The sequence below is a fragment of the Lissotriton helveticus genome, chromosome 1_1 (assembly GCF_964261635.1).
Source record: "Lissotriton helveticus chromosome 1_1, aLisHel1.1, whole genome shotgun sequence".
Lineage (NCBI taxonomy): Eukaryota > Metazoa > Chordata > Amphibia > Caudata > Salamandridae > Lissotriton > Lissotriton helveticus.
The window spans coordinates 780,557,297-780,576,623 of NC_136057.1; positions in this window are offsets into that span (position 1 = coordinate 780,557,297).

The window sequence follows — 19,327 nt, forward strand, 5'->3', positions numbered from 1 at the left end:
GCTTTGGTGGCTATAATCACACTACAGTAGAAGGATTGACTCCACCCCACATCGTTATGAATATGTCCTCTTGTTTGGGCTGCTGTCCATACGTACTAACCTCCTGATCCCTCAGTCTCGGACCCAACATCCTGGGCTTCAGTGATCCACACATTAACACCATTGATGTCAAACTAATTAGCTACTATGTGAGAGGCTTAAACAACCCTGTGAAGAGGGGCTGATACGATCCTTGCTAGAACAGAACTGGTGAGACATTTGCCTATTACAGGAGATGCATCTTGTAAACCAGGAGTGGCAGAGCTTGAAACCTTGCCACTATCCACAGCAATACCTATTATCTAGGCTGACAAGAAGAAGAGGAGGCGGTCATCCCTCTCTCCCGGAACTTTTGAGGAGAGGTGTTAGGTTACGTTTCGGAACTAAAGGGGAGAGCATTGCCCTAGGATGTACAAGTAGCGGGACAGTCGCTTATTATTGCTGGTTCTGAACAAAAACCTTGATAGATCAAGCACATGCTTTGGACTCCCGAGGGGACCTAGCATGCTTGCAGGGATGGGGCAGTAATGAAGATCTGTGGAGTGTGGCACACCCAGACTGTAGCGATTACACAAACTAATTCTCCAAACATCGATCCTAGGAATGTGCAAAGAGCCTGTGTCATTGTTTGACAACGCCCTATGCTGTAGCTCCATATGGGAGAAGAGAGCCCAATGAGTCCTATGACCATGGAGGTTGTGTGACAGTCTTATCCCAAAAACAGATATTGTCCTGGCGACCACTCCAACTATTGCTATCTTTATGACGGACAACGACACTGATCCCTGATAAGCACATTATGGGAAGCACTAAAGAAGGTGACCAGGGGTGAGATGATAGCCATCAGTGTCACTGAAATTAAGCTGCAAAAGGAAAAAAGGGCTGATCTGGAGGGACAGGTGAAAGAACTCAAAGTCAACCATAAATGCACAGGAGCCCCAAGGGTCTGGCGCAGATTACATGCAGTGCAAACCCAACTTTACTAGACCTAGATAGGGCAGAATACGCAAGGCTACATTTACAACTCAAGTTGTATATGGGGGAGACAAATGTGGCAAACTATTGGTACATAAGCAGCGCGTTAACCCTTTCGCTGCTAGGCCTTTTCCCCGCAGAATGCTAAACTCTTTTGTGGCTCTTTAGGGTAGTCTGTGTTTGGGCTCCATACCTTTTTTTCCACTTAAGATACCCACGCCAAACTAGTGAACTTTTTTTCCAAAATCCTAGGGATTTTAAAGGTATTGCATTGGAGGGGTCTGAGAAAATAGGCAAAATATATATCTAAATCACATATTTTTGTGGAAAAAGAGGAAAATAGTGCTCCACAAAAACATGTCTATTTTTTCTTCTAAAAATGGCATCAGCTAAATGTTTGCTGTGCTTTTATGAACATGCAGAGCGGAATCGAATTACCTTTTTCTTAACCACAGTTTTGGCATTTAAAAATAAAGTATGCTTTCAATCTACTTCCAGTTTGTAGTGGGAACTGCTGTGAAACCCATAGGTGATCCTCGAAAGCTACAGATTTCTGAAAACTAGACAACATTCTGAATTCGGTAAGTGGTCATTTGTGTAAATCCCTCAAAGTTTTTTCAAAGAATCTATCCATTGAAATAAAAAATATAAAAAATGAGTAGTAGAAATTGCTATTTGTGACATATTTATTTGTAGGTTCTTGTCATGATGGCCGATAGGCAATATACCATTATTTCTGCTTGATACTTCAGGTTGTGGGGCTGTATATTGTTTGTAGGTTTTCCAAGCCCCTAAGGTTCTCAGAGCCAACAACTGCACTGCACCCTACATTGTGTACCGGGTATAGAACAATTCATATGGTAAAATAAAAAGAGTGAAAAATGGATATTAACTAAACCTATCCATTTCTGAAATGGACACCAAGGGGCCATTAGGATGTCGGGTGGATCGCCACCCCCATGGGAGCTATTGGCGATCCCCCGACATCCTTTCCCGCCCGCCACCCGGCCGCCACCCATTTCCCCCCCGCCATATTAGTATGGTGGGGGACCGCGGCGGACGGAAAGACCGTCCGTCGCTTATCCGCCCCAGTCGCCTTGTGGCCGGGGCAAAAAATGTTTAATATGGTGGCGGTGTCTATTAGAAACCGCCAGCCATATTATGATGGACTTTGGGGAATGCCTGCACGGAAAGGCATGCGGAGACTCCCTGCGGGGTCCCGTTGTGGTACTCCGGGGGTTGGGGGGTGCACATGGGGGGTGCACATGGGGGGTACCTATGGTACCCCCCCATTTCAAAGTGCAACATGGCAGGCACCGCGCGGTGCCTGTCATGTTGTGCTTTGAAACGCACAACATGCTTTTTTAGCATTGCGGCAGGCGGTGCTTTCAGCATCCCCCTCCGCAATGTTAAAAATGCGGGATGCACCCGCCACTGTGGCGGGTCCATCCTAATTCCAAGGACGGGACCACCGCCCTTATGGCGGGCGGTCCCTTCCTACAACAGGATGGCGGGTGGACAAAGTCCGCCCATCATCCCAATAGGCCCCCAAATATTGAGTTTAGGAGCAGTGGTTATTTGTACATCTCTGAATTATTTGTGGGTAGCCCTACTAGCATGTGATTGATAGGGCATTTTTCAAAATGTCTTTTTTCTTACACACTGCCTTACACCTGGGAGGCACAAATGCAGAGAAATAAAATTTGGTAATGACAAATGTTGTGCTGTTCTGTATTTCTATGTTTCCCCATAAAAATGCCACCTCACTTGTGTGGGTAGACCTAGTGCGTGCAAGAGGAAAGGGCCAAAAAAACACATGGAGACATCACATTTTTGCCTCTGAAAACAAACCCTTTTTTCAATGTGGATAGCTGTGGATTTTGTGCCCTGATTCAGCAAGCGTCTAGGGAAATCTAGGAAACCATTACATTTTTAGAAATGAGACACCTAGGGAAATACAGGTTGGGGTGACCTGTGTGGCTCCCATCAGGTTTTCCTACCACACAGCCCTTGCAAACCTCAAAGTTTGGCTAACAGCATCAATCTTTCTCTGATTTCTGTGAGGAAAACATCTGAAATCTGTGGGAAGGCACGCATTTCCTATAACCCAGCATTCCTCCTAGGCTCTCAATAAAAATGGTACCTCACTTTTCGGGTAGGGTTAGTACCCATGTCAGGAAAGGTCCCAAAAGAGAACATGGACACATCACATTTTTCCACTGAAAACTGAGATTTTTTGCACTGTGGCTAGCTGTGAATTGTAGGCACTAGGTCAGCCGGCATCTCTGGAAACCTAGCAAACCTGCCTAATTTTAAAAACTAGACACCCTGGGGAATCCACAGTGGGATGACCTGAATGGCTATCACCAGGTTTTCTTACCCAGAAGCCCTTGTAAACCTCAAACTTCGACAAAAAACACATTTTCACCAAGCTTATGTGGTGGAAAGTTCTGGAATCAACAAGAAGAAACACATTTTCTACTATTTCCACAAGTCTCCTGGAGGAATGTGTGTGTTAGCCCAGTGCCCACTACAGCAAATGCCTCAAAATGCAACATGGACACATCAAATGTTTCCCCTGAAAACAAACTCTTTTTTGCAATGTAGCTAGCTATGGATTTTGGAGGACCATAGCTCAACTTGTGTGGCTCTCACCAGGTTTCCTACCCAGAGCCCATGCAAACCTCAAGGTTTGACTAAAAACATACATTTCTGTGAGGAAATCTTCTGAAATCTGTAGAGAGCCACACATTTTCTACCACCCAGCATTTCCCCTAGTCTACCGATAACAACTGTACCTGACTTTTGTGAATAGGGTTTGTGCCCGCAATAGGAAAGGACCCAAAATAAGGTGTGGAGACATCAATAGCTCCTCTCATAAAAATGTTCTAATTTGGCAAAGGGGATGGCAGTGTTGTTTTGGCCGTGGATCGATGGACACCCAGGAAAACCTATCAAACCCAAAGATTTCTGAAAACTAGATGGTTGTGTGCTTCACTTGAATGCCTAAAAGTTTTCTTACTCACAATGCCCTGCAAAGCTCAAACTTTGCCGAAAATTGCACATTTTCCTTGCATTTCCTTGATGTAAACTTCTGGACACCACCCAGCATTCCTCCCCTTGTAGTAATTAAAAGCTTGCTAGTGTCTGTTGATTTTCTGCTCCCCAGAGAGGAAGAGTGGAGTTAAATAATTATTTCTGATGCCCATGGGGAGGCAGAAAGAGTCTTGCAGTCATATGAGGGGTAGGGGCTAGTCCTGATGCCTTGATGTGCCATTTCCACTCATTTTTCAATTACAAAAACTCAAACACTGGTATCTAGTGGACTTTCTGCCTCCCCAGAGGCAGATTGGAGGTAATTCCTTTAATCTGTCCCAGGCAGGGGGGCACAAAGACTTTTTGGAATGAAAGAGGGGGTAACACGATCATTAACCTATTGCTAGTTGGACCGCAACCCCCTCCTAATACACTCCTTGGTGGCTAGTGGGCTTTCTACCTCCCATCATTGCACAGTTGGAGGAAACAACCTCCTTTCTGCCCTTGATAGGGGGCAGAAAGGCTGCTGGGGGTTATTTGGAGGGGGCGAGACCCTAGGCCTAAGTGGGCCACCCCCACCCAATATTGCACACAATAAATCCCAGGTGTCTAGTAGGTCTTCTACCCCGAAAGTGGGCATAAAAATGTTTGTGCCTGGGGGAAGGAGGAAGCAGTAGGTCATTGTGAGGAGCCTGCTTCCTTCCTCAAATTCCACTCCCTAGTCGTCTAGTGGGCTTTCAGTCCCACACCGGGGGCAAATTGGAGGAAAACATCTCCTGTATCTCTCTGAACGAGGCAAAAAGACTGTTGAGGGTTATTTGGGGGTGTGGGGACTATACCCGATGCTTGGGTGGGTGGCTCCCACCCATTTTAGCACCTATGCAATTCCCTTCTATTGATTGGTCTTTCTGCCCACCTCAGACATAGGTTGGAGATAACGACGTCCAGCCTGCTTCCAGGTGAACTTTTGAGCTTGGGGGAGCACTAGCCCATTGCGGGGGTAGCTTTGCCTCTCACAATCCACTCCCTGGTGATCTAGTGAGTTTTCTACCACCCACCAGGGAGCAGATCGAAGGAAAACACCTTCTATCAGACCCGACGGTGGGTGGGAAGACTGCTGGGTGTTATTTATGGGGGTGGGGCCAGGCCCACTGCTAGGAGGGCTGCCCCAACCAATTATGGCCTGAAAAAACAAGCACTTGTATCTAGTAGTCGTCTGCTCCCCCTGTGGATATATTGGAGGTCATAACCTCCGCTTTGCCGCAATGGGGGCAGAATGAAGTTTGGGCCTGGGGGGGAGTACTAGCCCATTGCCAGGGAAATTGTTCCCTCCTCAAAAGAATAGTCCCTGGTGCCTAATGGGTGGATCCCTACTTGGGGATAGCCCTCCTGAAGCGATCCCTAAGCAGGGATCCACGAAGGAAAGGTACCACTGGAGATGAAAGTTTAACCCCTTTTCTAATGATACCTCGCCTGTCTGAGTCGATATTCAGAGATAGGCCCCCAGCAATGAAGTCGTAAAAGTGAAATGAGCCGGTCAGATCATTTCACTTTCATTTTTAATTGTAAGGCCATCAGAGTGCCATTCACCATGATCATCATTACAAAATGGAAAAGAAAATGCCATGGGTTTCTGGGAAAACTCTTCCCCGGAATCCTGAAGTGAAATCAAAATAAGGAAATCCCTCTGGTGTAAGCACCAGAGGGATTTCCTGCCACCAGTGCAAGGACGTGCTGGAGCCATTCCTGAGCACCCAAGCACTGCTGCACTGAATGGCTCCATCACTTCCTTAGTATGCAAGTGGTTAAACAACATAGTGAAACAAATTGCACCATTCTCACCCAGATGGGGCAGAGGTCATTGAAGAATAACACTTAGCTGTGGTATTTAGAGATTTTTCATAAAACTCTCTATTCTGCTCAAGACTCCAGGACAAAGGTATCAACACATATCTGCAGGACACTGAGCAGAAAGAAAGCCTTGAAAAAACCCAGTCGGGTTGAAGAGGTCATATCAGCCATTGCTCTACTAAAGCTTTTTAAATACCCTGGCCCAATAACTTCACCTCATTGTACTACAAAACCTTCTGTCAACCCCTGGCGCCGATCCTCACCAGGCACTTAAACTCCTCAGCAGACACTGGGACCCTGCTACGATCTATGTTGGAGGTTTCCATAATCGTCATTCACAAACCTGTGAAAAGCTTTTGTCAGTGTAGCTCATACAGACTTATGTTGTTAATCAATGTTGATGCAAAGTTTTTCATCAGTATTTTAGCCAATAGACTAAATCCCCTCATGCACATACTGGTGGACTCAGACCAGGCTGGGGTTATCCCGCGTAGAAAAGGCAAGGACAATGAAAAATGGATATTACACATTACAGATGGGGTTAAACAGTCTCAGCAGGAGATGATGCTACTAGATATTGACGCAGAAAAATCATTGAATAGGGCTCATTGGCCATATTTGGTTGCCACTCTGAGGCACTTTGGCCTTGGGAATAGGTTTTGTGGATGGATTCTAAGTGGGTACAGCTCTTCCACAGCTGTGGTGTGGGTGAATGGGTAATCGAGGGCCCCTTTCCAGTACACAGAGGTACATAACAGGGGTGCCCATTGTCTCTGCTGGTATTTATGTTCTATATGGAGCCGATGGCCCAGTGTGTCGGGGTGATTCCCGGGGTGTGCTCCGGAGGAACACTCACACTATCACCCTCTATGCTGATGACTTGACAGTAGCATTAAGAGACCCACTTCAATCTGTGCCCGGTCTTGTCGAAGAACTCCAGCTCTTTTCGGGGTTTAATATTAATATACGACAATCAAAGGCTCTCAACCCCACTGTCTCCCTAAATCATCAAGCCCAACTAAATGCTCAGTCTTTAATAGCCTTGGCCGCCTTCTATTGGGGATACAGATCACCCCACGCGATACCAAAACTGTAACATGTTGTTCCTCTTCAAGGTCCTTCCACTGATGCCCCAATTCAATATTCTGAAAACACTCCAGAATGAAAAGAACTGTTTATATGAGGTGGGGCATGGCTGCACATGCATCACACCCATCTCCTACAGACCTGTGACTGGGGATGACCAACCTTTGTGGCCAAGAGGGAAATGAGGGTGCCCAATCTTACGCAACACTATGAGGCAATAAAGCTGCATTATATGGTGGAATGGAGTTGTTGCACTGAAACCAAGAAACACTGATGCTTCGAGGATTGGGGGATAGTGAGCACACATGTAAGCAAGGTCCCATGGCTCCCATGGAAATACAGGGCCTAGGGCCTATGCTTAGCCCACTTAATAGAAGCCACACTAGCAGTCTGGGAAAGAAAGGCACTGCGTAGGGGACTGACATAATTCCCTTCTTCAACGACTCCAATCATCGATGATGTCGAGTTCACCTCAGGCCTACGCCCAAATAATTTTCTTCACTGTTAACAAGTGGACTTGATCCTGCGGGTTACCAACCTCAGGAACTCATTTACCATATTTTCGCCTGGGCCCATAAACACACAATCACTCACATAGGCTGGTTATCACCACTGGGGGTCAATTTTTATAAATGTTTTAATAACATCAGTTACCTGTTTCATTAACTAATCGTTTCACTGATCAAAAAGTTCTTTCCTCTGGTCAATGGACCTGTTAATTGGAACTAGTTAATGGTGAAATGATAGGTTTGTTTTATCTTCTATTTTACTAAATAGCCACAGACTCGAGAAAAGTTTAAATGTTTCATCTAGTTAAAATCATATGAGCCAAACAAATTACAGTACAAACTCCATCTCTCTGAGGAAGTAAGATCCGTTTACCTAATATTTAGTTATCTATTTTAAATGAGATTATCACAATAACAGTACCTCAGGAAAAAGAGGCTAGAGAGAGCAGCACATTGACATACTACACAGAAATATATTTACCAAGGATGGTGTGGACATCAGCCTCTTGGCCAAGAAATTGATGGGTCCCCTGGGATAGATCAGGTGACAAAGACTTCAGGACAGGATTCAGGACAGGATAGATGACCTCTTCTGGATTCAACACCTGCGTCGCACCCCTCTTTCACACTAACTTCCTCCTCAATTCTTCTGCGATCTTCTTCTAATAGATTACCTCCTCGATTCTTCCGCGATCTTCTTCTAATTATTTGGCTTAAAAATTCTAAGTCTGCTGCTTCAATATTTGATCAGCACTTGGACAGCATTCCGGTCTCTCAGCGTTCTAGTCTTGCTGCGACTGCCACACTGTTCTAACTAAACTACCTCAATTGTACCTTTCTAATGGCATGTACCACCCCTAAATGTTTCAACTTTCTGAAACTCCTAATTCTGATTGGACAAGCTAAGGGGAATGACCATCACACCATGCTAAGTTTTAATACATTTTTTTGTTCTTTGTTTTATGTTCCCGCCCATAAATTTGTTTTCCCAGGGTTTATTTCCCACCCATATTCACATTTTTATCAACAACTATGTATACATATTACAGTTGTCAATTGAGTAAGCAGGATGTCCAGCAGGTTCCCAGGACATGTACCCAGGACGGGTTTGGACGGGTTTCAAGATTTGACATCATGGCGTCTGACTTGCCATCACTGCGCCTGCGTGAGGAGTCACATGTAGTGTAGACTTTAGCATCATCCAGAGGCCCACATACGAACTAATAGAGAGGTCAAACGAAAACGTATTAATTTAAAAATAAAGCCATATCACTGTATACCATGTATCTCTACTCTAATCGTATTTACTTATAAAGACTCTCCCCGCATTAGCATTTAGTAAATAGCTCATTTTAGGTTCAGCAAAGCAGATGCTTAGCATGTTAGCTTCCAAGCGGCCACTCAAGTTACTTGTTAGTAAAACACCTATGCAAGCTTCGTCTAGCTAAAAATATATGTAATGTGGTGCATATTAGTTACGCAATACATTATTAATACAACGTTACGGGTTTATATGAGAGGATGGCATCCGAGAAAGTCTCTTTTGTACGAGTCCTTGCTCCATCAGACTGAATAGAAATTGGGCAATTGGTCAACTTAGTTGGGATCATACCATTTGGCAAACTGAATCGATTATGGGCTCCCGGAAACAGAACACCAACACTATCTCCAGATTCAACATTACACCCCTCCATCAGACCATATGCTCAAAGAGAGATTACTTGCTTCAAGAAATGGATATTTCTGAAATATGGGGATAAACTCATAATCACCTAACTCTATGCTCGCAAAGCCCAGCCTCCTCTAAGGGAGAAAAAATGCAGGGCAGAAATTATGGGAGGCAGAATTAGGGTGTTCGCTGTTGCACGGTGAATAGAAGGACATTTACGGGCACATGCATCAAAGGAAATTGCATTCGCAAACGGTGCGAATCGCAAAATTCGGCCGTTTGCGAATGCAATTTCCATTTTTGGAATGCATTATGCATTTTGTTGTTCTCACAATTTAAGAAATCGTAAAATTGCGATTTCTTAAATTGCGATTGCATTTAAGGAATCTCAAATTGAGATTCCTTAAATGCAATGCATCAAACTTTTAAAATTTGCGAATTCGCAAATAAGAGGTGCAAATTACCATGAAGTTGACATTCATGGTAATTTGCGAAAACTTTGAAAAATGTACAAAAGTGCATTTTTCAAAGTGCCATTTTACACACACACATGCCCTTGGGCATGTGTGTGTGAAAAATGTACTTAATGGCAAATTTCAGGGGTGCAATAGGGTGTCCTTTGGACCCCCCCTGCACCCTTGAAATTACATTCTCATTTTGCGAATCCTTAATTGCCATTCGCAAAATGAGAATGTCTCCCCATTCATTCCTATGGGCCTCTAGGCCCATAGGAATGAATGGGAAGGGATTCCTTAATTGCGATTCTTAAATTGAGAATCGCAATTAAGGAATTTTAAGAAATCGCAATTTATTTAGCGATTTCTTGATGCATTGCCGTTTGCGATTCCTTATTTTTCGCAATTAAGGAATCGCAAACTCCAATGTTGATGCATGTGCCAGTTATTACCTATTTCCATGACACAACACTCAATGTTGCTCGGATACAAACAGCCTTCAAGATAATCATATACTGGTACCTAACCCCGACTCATTTGCACAAATGTTACCTGGACCACAGTGAGAGGTGCTGGCCCAGGTCCGGTGCCACAAGTCCAGTGCTCCATTTACTACAGAGCTGCCCAAAGCTGTTTTGATACTGGCAAAAGATCCTAGATGACTATAATAACTATTTGGGAACCCAGATTCCTCTCTTCCCGGCATATATCTTCCTTGCGTTAACCAATCCTTGACAATCCTGGAAAGACCAACATATTGTATTAGCACTGGGGGCACTGAATTAGGAAATTCTCTCCCTTTGGGATACAGACAGAGTCCCCAAGGATAACGCATGGTTATACAGGATTCGGCATCTGTTATGGATGGGGAAATTAACAATTTCCGCATCGCAGAATTCTGATACGCACCAGCAACTGTGAGAACTATATATTGCTATTCTTTCATCTGAATCCAATGAGTTGATGTGCCTCAGATACCTCAAAGTGCTTCATTTTCTGCCAGCGAATTGGGAACCCATAAATTTAGGAGCCAACACAAGTCCTGGAGAACGCCCCACTAGTAGCCACTCTCATTAAGGGAAGGTGAGGGGCAGGGATGAATAGATAATCAGAAAAGTTTGAGTAAAAGGGGGTAGGAATGATGGGATGTATGATGTTACCACGCATACTTTTAGCACGCATACCTTTACAACGCAATTTTTACAACGCAGGATCCATTACAACGAAGTATCATTACAACGCATTTTTTTACAACGCAAATACCTTTACAACGCATACCATTACAACGTAAGTATAGGTAAGTATATATTATTTTTAATAATGTAAGTTATTAAATTTAATATAATTTAATTTTATTTAATTTTAATTTAATTTAATTTTTTTTTAAACCCAAACCTAGCCCTGAACCCTAAAAATACCCCTTTACCCAAAAACCCAAACCTACCCCTGAACCCTAAAAATACCCTTTTACCCAAAAACCCAAACCTACCCCTGAACCCTAAAAATACCCCTTTACCCAAAAACCCAAACCTAGCCCTGAACCCTAAAAATACCCCTTTACCCAAAAACCCAAACCTACCCCTGAACCCTAAAAATACCCTTTTACCCAAAAACCCAAACCTACCCCTGAACCCTAAAAATACCCCTTTACCCAAAAACCCAAACCTACCCCTGAACCCTAAAAATACCCCTTTACCCAAAAACCCAAACCTACCCCTGAACCCTAAAAATACCCCTTTACCCAAAAACCCAAACCTACCCCTGAACCCTAAAAATACCCCATTACCCAAAAACCCAAACCTACCCCATAACCCTAAAAATACCCCTTTACCCAAAAACCCAAACCTAGCCCTGAACCCTAAAAATACCCCTTTACCCAAAAACCCAAACCTACCCCTGAACCCTAAAAATACCCCTTTACCCAAAAACCCAAACCTAGCCCTGAACCCTGAAAATACCCCTTTACCCAAAAACCCAATCATATAACATTTTTACTATAATTATATACTTACCTATACTTACGTTGTAATGGTATGCGTTGTAAAGGTAGTTGTGTTGTAAAAAAATGCGTTGTAATGGTACTTCGTTGTAATGGATCCTGCGTTGTAAAAGTTGCGTTGTAAAAGTAGCCTGTTGTAAAAGTTGCGTTGTAACGGTTGTTTACCGAATGATGGGGTGGGTGATTGCTAATAGGGCTTTGTTTCCGTTTATTCATTTGAAGATTTATGATACACTTGGGCATCCGGGTTGTAGGTGATTGATCGTGCAATTTGTCTTGTTTTTTATGTACATTCTGTAATCAACAGTTTAAAAATTAATAAATCAGAATTGATCTATATAAAAGAGTTGCAAAAGGATTGAAAGAACCGGACATGCAACTACACACACATGACAAAGTCACTTACAAGCTAAGCTTAAGAAATGCAATAAACACATCCGTGATAACTCCAGTAATAATTTTACGAGAGAAATCTTTGACAGTATAATTACATTTACTCAGCCTGATGCCTTAAAACAGGACATTCTGCATTCTCCTGCATGTTGTAATGTGCTGGCAGATTAATTTCACAAGATAATTGAGACAATATATGCACCATTTTCCAAGGTTTTATGTCATTATATTGAGTCAAAGCCCAGTATGTCACAGAAGCCAGATCAGCTATTTGGATAGTTTCCATTAATCTCCCTGAAGGACACTATGAAAGCAATACTAGCTTGCAAGTATGGCTCTCCAACAGACCCAGGATTGCTGTCGAACAACTTTTTAGAGACCGAATTAATGATTCCATTATTACAGCCGATGTTGCAGCTGTCTGGAAACATGCAACAGTGATCCTTCTATTAACAAAAGACAAATTCTGACTCATCAGGTCCCAATAATTTAGAGTGATCTCCTATCTGTCCTTCCCAAGCAAAATCTTGGAGAAATACATCAATAATTATCTCCTGGATTTCGTAGAAAAGAATAAAATACTTCATCCTGCTCGGTCCAGTACTGAAACTGCCTTATTGGCCGTCACTTCGGATCTGAGAGACCCCGCAGCTCTAATTGTTTTGGATCAGTTGGCAGCCTTTGATGTTTTCTCTCATTCCATTCTTTTACTGAGTCTTAAAGAAGTCGGCATATCAAAATGTATCTCTACAATGGTTGGCCTCTTTTCTAACTGGGAGAATGCAGTTGATCTCTCGCCCACTATTTAGCTAGTGAGACAGCCCTCATTAAAGCAACCAAGGAGATCAAGCTATAACTTGATCAGGGAGGTTGACCTGCCGTTATCATACTTGATCTATCAGCAGCCTTTGACACTGTGAATCACGTGCTGCTGAAGGAGTGCTTGGGCAGGATTGGGGTGACCGGACAGCTTGGGAGTTTTTAACCTCTTTCCTCTGCTGTTGTAAGCAATCAGTATCACTTGGTGACTTTATCTCTCTTTCTCTCTTCATTGTGAGGTCCCCCGGGGTCCTCACTTAGCCCTACTATCTTTAGTATATATGTCGCCCCCTTGGCAGAACTGATTTGATCTTTTGACTTTGCATTGACATCCTATGCTGATGACATGCAAATTGTTGCTTCACTGGCCACGGAAGACAAGGATGTTTCCACCAGATTCTGTGACTGCATGAAGGGAGTCAGTTTGTGGAAGGGTAGGAACTGCCTCAGACTCAATTCTAGAAACCCAGAGGTGGTGTTTGGGCCTCAGCCTTCCTTTTGGTCCCGTGAATGGTGGCTGTCAGAACTAGGTTCACTCCCCTCTCCAGTTTGGTCTGTGAATGACCTGGTAGTTCTCCTCAATGATAAACTGTCCAATGTCAATCAGGTTAAAGCAGTTATCTCTGCCGCCCTTTTCACTCTGAAAATGATTAAGAAAATTCTTTCCTGTTTTGCAGAAAACAGTGGTCACCTCAGTGATTTTGTTGAAGATCGATTACTGCAATGGACTATATCTGAATGCGCCCCAGCATGTTCTTAATAAACTGCAGACCTTGCAGAAAGCAGCAGCTAGCATACTTTGCAAGATTCTCAAGTACCAATTGGTCTCAAAGGTGGTCAGGAAACTACACTGGCTCCCTATCAGGCAGAGGGTCACCTTTAAAGCACTGTGTATTGCGTATAAAGCACTGCATGAACAAGGACCAGTTTTTCTGAGGAAGAGTTTTTCCTGGTATACATCAGGCAGGTTGCTATGCTCAGCCTCTGCCAAACTGGTGGAAACCCCTAGATTCAAGTACCTGTACTGGAGTGGCAGAGGCTCTGTGCTTGGAGCATCAAAGGCCTGAACTACCATTTCCTTGCATATCAGAGCCATGCCTAATCTGTTGACCTTCAGGAAATCCCTGAAGGCATGGCTTTTCTCTTCCTGCTAAGTATCACTCACTGGATCGCATTGCTTTCTGCCACTTCAGCTAGCGCTAAGAAGCCTTTAGTGGTATTCGTGCACTTTAAAAGAACACCTAATATAACATAACTCACAGGACCCTTATTCAGGGTGTACCACAAGGATTAGCGCTGAGCCCCACGTCATTTAACATATATATGGTACCCCTGGTATCAGTTGTCAAGTCCTTTGGTATACAAATCTTCTCATATGCCAGTAATACACATTCAATCATCTCCATATCATATGATGTAGAAGCCACATGCTCCTCTTTCCAAACTTCATTGTCAAAGGCGGGAAACTGAATGAACAGTAACTGTTTAAAATGTAAGAGTGAGGAAAGAGAGATATTACTGTTCCGTTCTAACACCTCTCTTGGTCCAAGAAGTGTTGGACAGTAGAAATAGGCTTTCCTCCATCACCCTTCACAAGTACCAAAAGGTTCTGGCTGGATGCTAACCATGTGCTACAAGACCACATCTCCAGTACTTCAGCATCATGTTTTCTCATTCTTTTGAACGACCTCTTCGTCCTGATTTCTTTTTAGCAAGACTGTAATACATGCATTTGTAAAATGTAGGTGTTCTTATATCTGCAGAAAATTCTAAACATAGAGGCCAGAATGGTTCTGAAATAATTAACATTTTGGGAAAATTATGCATAATTATACAAACTGCAAATGCATCATTTCATGCTATATTTCAGTGTGAAATACGTCCTTGCAAACTTAAAATTAAAAACAATGAACAATATCCATATTCCCCCTCAATGGCTGTCTATCACATACAGTTCACATCACTTTTACTTTTAACTCATTCGTTAATCTTTATTTCGGCAATTTTGCCATAAAAGATACAGCATAAGATCAATACAGATGAAAAAAATCAGACATCACTGCTACATCATTAGCGGGGTAGCACACAGGTACAGGCTAGTGATTCTCAAAGACAAGGCCCCAATACACAACAATAGAAGCGATTTAACACTAACAGCTAAAAATCTTGAATAAAATGACATAATACATAAAAATTTGTTACACTAACTGGTGCATGGTCTGGATCAGGATTGGAGTGCCCTAGACATTATAAACATTCTCTTATGCCATGCTGCTTCGAGAAATGTAGCCACTGCAAAGACAGTTGCACTTGAGAGGTCAGTCTTAATTATTCTGAAGGCCTCGGAACAGTTAGCAAACCCTAGATTTTTACAAAGTGGAATTATCCAAAACCTTCTAGCAGCAATGTAGGCAGGGCAATTACAAAGTGGAATTATCCAAAACCTTCTAGCAGCAATGTAGGCAGGGCAAATGTTTTCTCATTCTTTTGAACGACCTCTTCGTCCTGATTTCTTTTTAGCAAGACTGTAATACATGCATTTGTAAAATGTAGGTGTGCTTATATCTGCAGAAAATTCTAAACATAGAGGCCAGAATGGTTCTGAAATAAACAACATTTTGGGAAAATTATGCATAATTATATAAACTGCAAATGCATCATTTCATGCTATATTTCAGTGTGAAATGCGTCCTTGCAAACTTAAAATTAAAAACAATGAACAATATCCATATTCCCCCTGAATGGCTGTCTATCACATACAGTTCACATCACTTTTACTTTTGAGCACTGTGCTTTTGTTGGCATTGTTAGCTGTTACATTATCCAAGAGGCAAACATTAATTGAATTGATTTGCACCCAGAAAGCTCTAAACTGATTAAGTTATGATGATAGGTATGTTTTATAATGGTTCTCGTATATGGAAAAGACCTGTTAAGGAAGGAAACCCACAGAACCGTTGTTCCATATTACTTAATTGCAGAATGCACCATCATGTACTACTTTCCATCCATCGGATCCTCACCTAATCCACTATGTTAATTAAAATATTTTTTAACGGCATATGTGAACTAAAGATGATAAATGAAACCAAGGATGATACAGCTTGATCCAAGAGGTGCGTGATGCAATATTATACCTACACTGCTTATATAATCTGGAATTCCTAGAATATGGGCTTTAACAGCCTGATTCATGTAGGTAAATTGCACTCGCAAAGGGCCAGATTCTGAGAATCTGGCCCTTTGCGAGTGCGATTTTGGCATTTGGTATTCATGACACCAAATGCAAAAATCGCTATTTAAGAAGTCGCAAATATGCGAGGAATAGCATTTAAGGAATCTCTAATAGAGATTCCTCAAATGCTATTCATGAAACATCAAGAAATAGCGATTTTGAACTTTTGGGGCCGCTATTTACCGACAGGTCAGACCTGTCGGTAAATAGCAAAAACTCAGAAAAATGCTTTTAAAAGCATTTTTCAAAGTTGCATGTAGCACACACACATGTCCTTTGGACATGTGTGTGCGCAACACCTGTCCAAAAGTGCATTTTAGGGGTGCTACAGGGCGTCCTTTGGACACCCCTGGCACCCTTAAAATCGCGATCTTAGTTGCGAGTAGCAAATTGCTACTCGCAAATCCCCATTCATTCCTATGGGCCTCTTGGCCCATAGGAATGAATGGGGAGTATTTGCGAGTAGCAAATTGCTACTCGCAAATAAAGAACATGTAGGAATCGCTATTTAAGTAGCAATTCCTACATGAATGCCGTTTTGCGTGTCCTCAATAGCGAATCGCTATGATTCGCTATTAGGGACACGCAAAACGGCATGTACATGAATCAGGCTGCAAGTCTTTCAGCCAAATTCAATCTAGTACATGTGCCTCTGATTGATTTTTTTTATAGTTGTTGAAGACTTTGACCAGTTACACATTCCTATACAGAATGTATACCAGAAATAGTTCTATCGCCCACTAAGAAATCAGATAAAAACAAGTTAGTCTTGAAGCACACACATTCAAAATATTTATGAATGGGAAAAGTAAACATATAACTTGTATGAAATTGGGTTATTAGTTGAGAGGGGTGGAAACCTGACCCAAATAATAAATCCTTGTAAGGGTGAACCACAAATGTCACTCAATAAACCCGTGCTTAACCCGCTGGTAGCTTGGCATAGAAGCAGTCAGGCTTAATCTAGAGGTAATATGTAACGTATTTAATCAGCACTTAAACAGTACTAAAGTGACAAAAGTTTAATAAATAAAATCACACCAAAATGACAAAAATCCATTCAGTAGAACCAGTGGTACACGTTTTTAAACTCCTATGTGAAAATAGCACCAAAAAGCAGGGTATCTGGTCGCGTTGGACTAGGTAAAAGTCACAAGTTTAGGTACACTACAGTGGTTGCTTGTGTTCAGGTTCAGGGAGGACCTGGCCTGGCAGTTCAGGCTGAACAGTTCCAATTGGAGCAGGGTTAAGACTGTTTACACATGGCTAGGTCCAAACAGAGGTGACACAGTGTGCAAAATAACGATGGACTGGGTTGCAGCATAGAGTAATTGCCAGTGGCTGAAATTAATTCAAGCATTTCATCCATCATTTTTTGTATGATTTAGTGTGTTGCCCAAAGTGGGAGGGGTATGTCCAGATCTGGGTTCTATGCACACTGTGTCACTGGAGCCAAGCTAAACCTGGCTGATGAGACCGTACTAGGGAGAAACCGGTCCTAAGTTACTTTTGTTCTGGTTAAGGGAGGACCTCGACTGGACTTTGCCACTGGAGCAAGGTCAAGCCTGATTTGCATATGTCTGGGTCTAAAATGCGGTCCCAGGGAGGTGAATGTCAGGTTTGACCGAGCGTTTTCACCAGATAGGAACAGTGTTTCCCATAAGTGAAAGCGATCCCCTGTGAGACCATGAAGTGTTAATATACACTTTAATAACACCACCAGTCTGAAACAGATGTATGTATTTCTAATGTGAATGCATGCTTTATTCATTAAGTATATATTGTTTCCATTTGTGCACCCATCCGGGTCCTTAGGAGTGGCATATGCAGGGCTGGTCCCTGCATGGTCCTGAAGAAATGCTAGGGGTAGCATGAAACATGTTGACCTTTTAAGTTCACTGAATCAACCCTACTAAAGGCTGACCTACAGTGACACTAACCCCACTTGTAATATACCTGCCTAGGAGCAATAATAAATGTGTTTGAGGCCCACTAAGCATGGTATTTTTAACTCACTCACATCCACTCCACCACACTTTTTTACATCACACATAGTCTTTCACACTTTAGTGCTCCTACGTAGTCGTGAGTCGAAGCACGCCCCTTTTCGTAGAGAACTGGGATGGCCCCAATGATGAAGCATGTCACCGTGGGGCAACCCCGGTGAGTGAGGGGACACTAGAAAGAAAAATGATTTTCTTTCTTCCAATGGTCAAACTGATCAATTTGATCAGTCACCCACACCAGAGCTAGGTCCCGGGACCCTATGTGGGGGTTCCTACTTATGTACTAATATGGGTCTAAAATGAGGCAGCATGGTGTGCAAAATAATGATGGACTGGGATGTGCCCCAACTAATTAACAGTGGTTGAGATTAATTCAAGCAATCCATCAATCACTTTTTTTGTATGCTTTAGTGTGTCACCCTAATTGGACATGTATGCCCATAAGTGGGTCATGCATACAAAGTGTCACAGGAACCAACCAATACCTGGCTGATGAGCAGTTAGGGCTGGTCTGATCCCATTGAAGCAGGCCTAAGACTGATTTACATTTGACTGGGTCCAAACTGATGAGTAAATGTGTGCAAAATAACTATGGACTGGAATGCGGATTGAGTAATTACAAGTGGCTGAGATTAGTTCAAGTCTTCCATACATCACTTTTTTGCATAATTTATTGTGTCGCCCTAAGTTGGGCTGTTATCCCCAAATATGGGTTCCATGCACACTGTTCTTAGAACCAAGATATACATGGCAGATGAGCCCCAACTAGGGGGAAACTGGTCTAGGTAGCTTGTATTCCGATTCAGTAAAGACCTAGCCTGGCAGTTCATACTGGACTGTCCTCATTGAAGCAGGGTCAAGACTGATTTGCATATGACTGGGCCAAACTGAGGTGGCATGGGGTGCAAAATAACAATAGACTGTGATGCAGCCCGAGTAATTGGCAGTGGCTGAGATTAATTCAAGCATTCCAGCCATCACTTTTTTGTAAACGTTCTAAATGTGGCATTTTCAGAATAGCAACTGACATAGTAACTCAAAATTCAACTTTAACATTAAAGAGGTTTTGAAATTACAATTCAAATTAATGGAAGAAGCATTTCCCCATCTGTTCCCAAACTGAAGTTCTTACTTTTTAAGTGTATGAAGGTAACCCAAGGTTTATTTTGCGAGGTGTAAATGGCTGTTTAAAACTGTACTACAGGCTGCAGTGGCAGGCCTGAGACATGTTTTACAAGCTACATTAGTGTGTGGC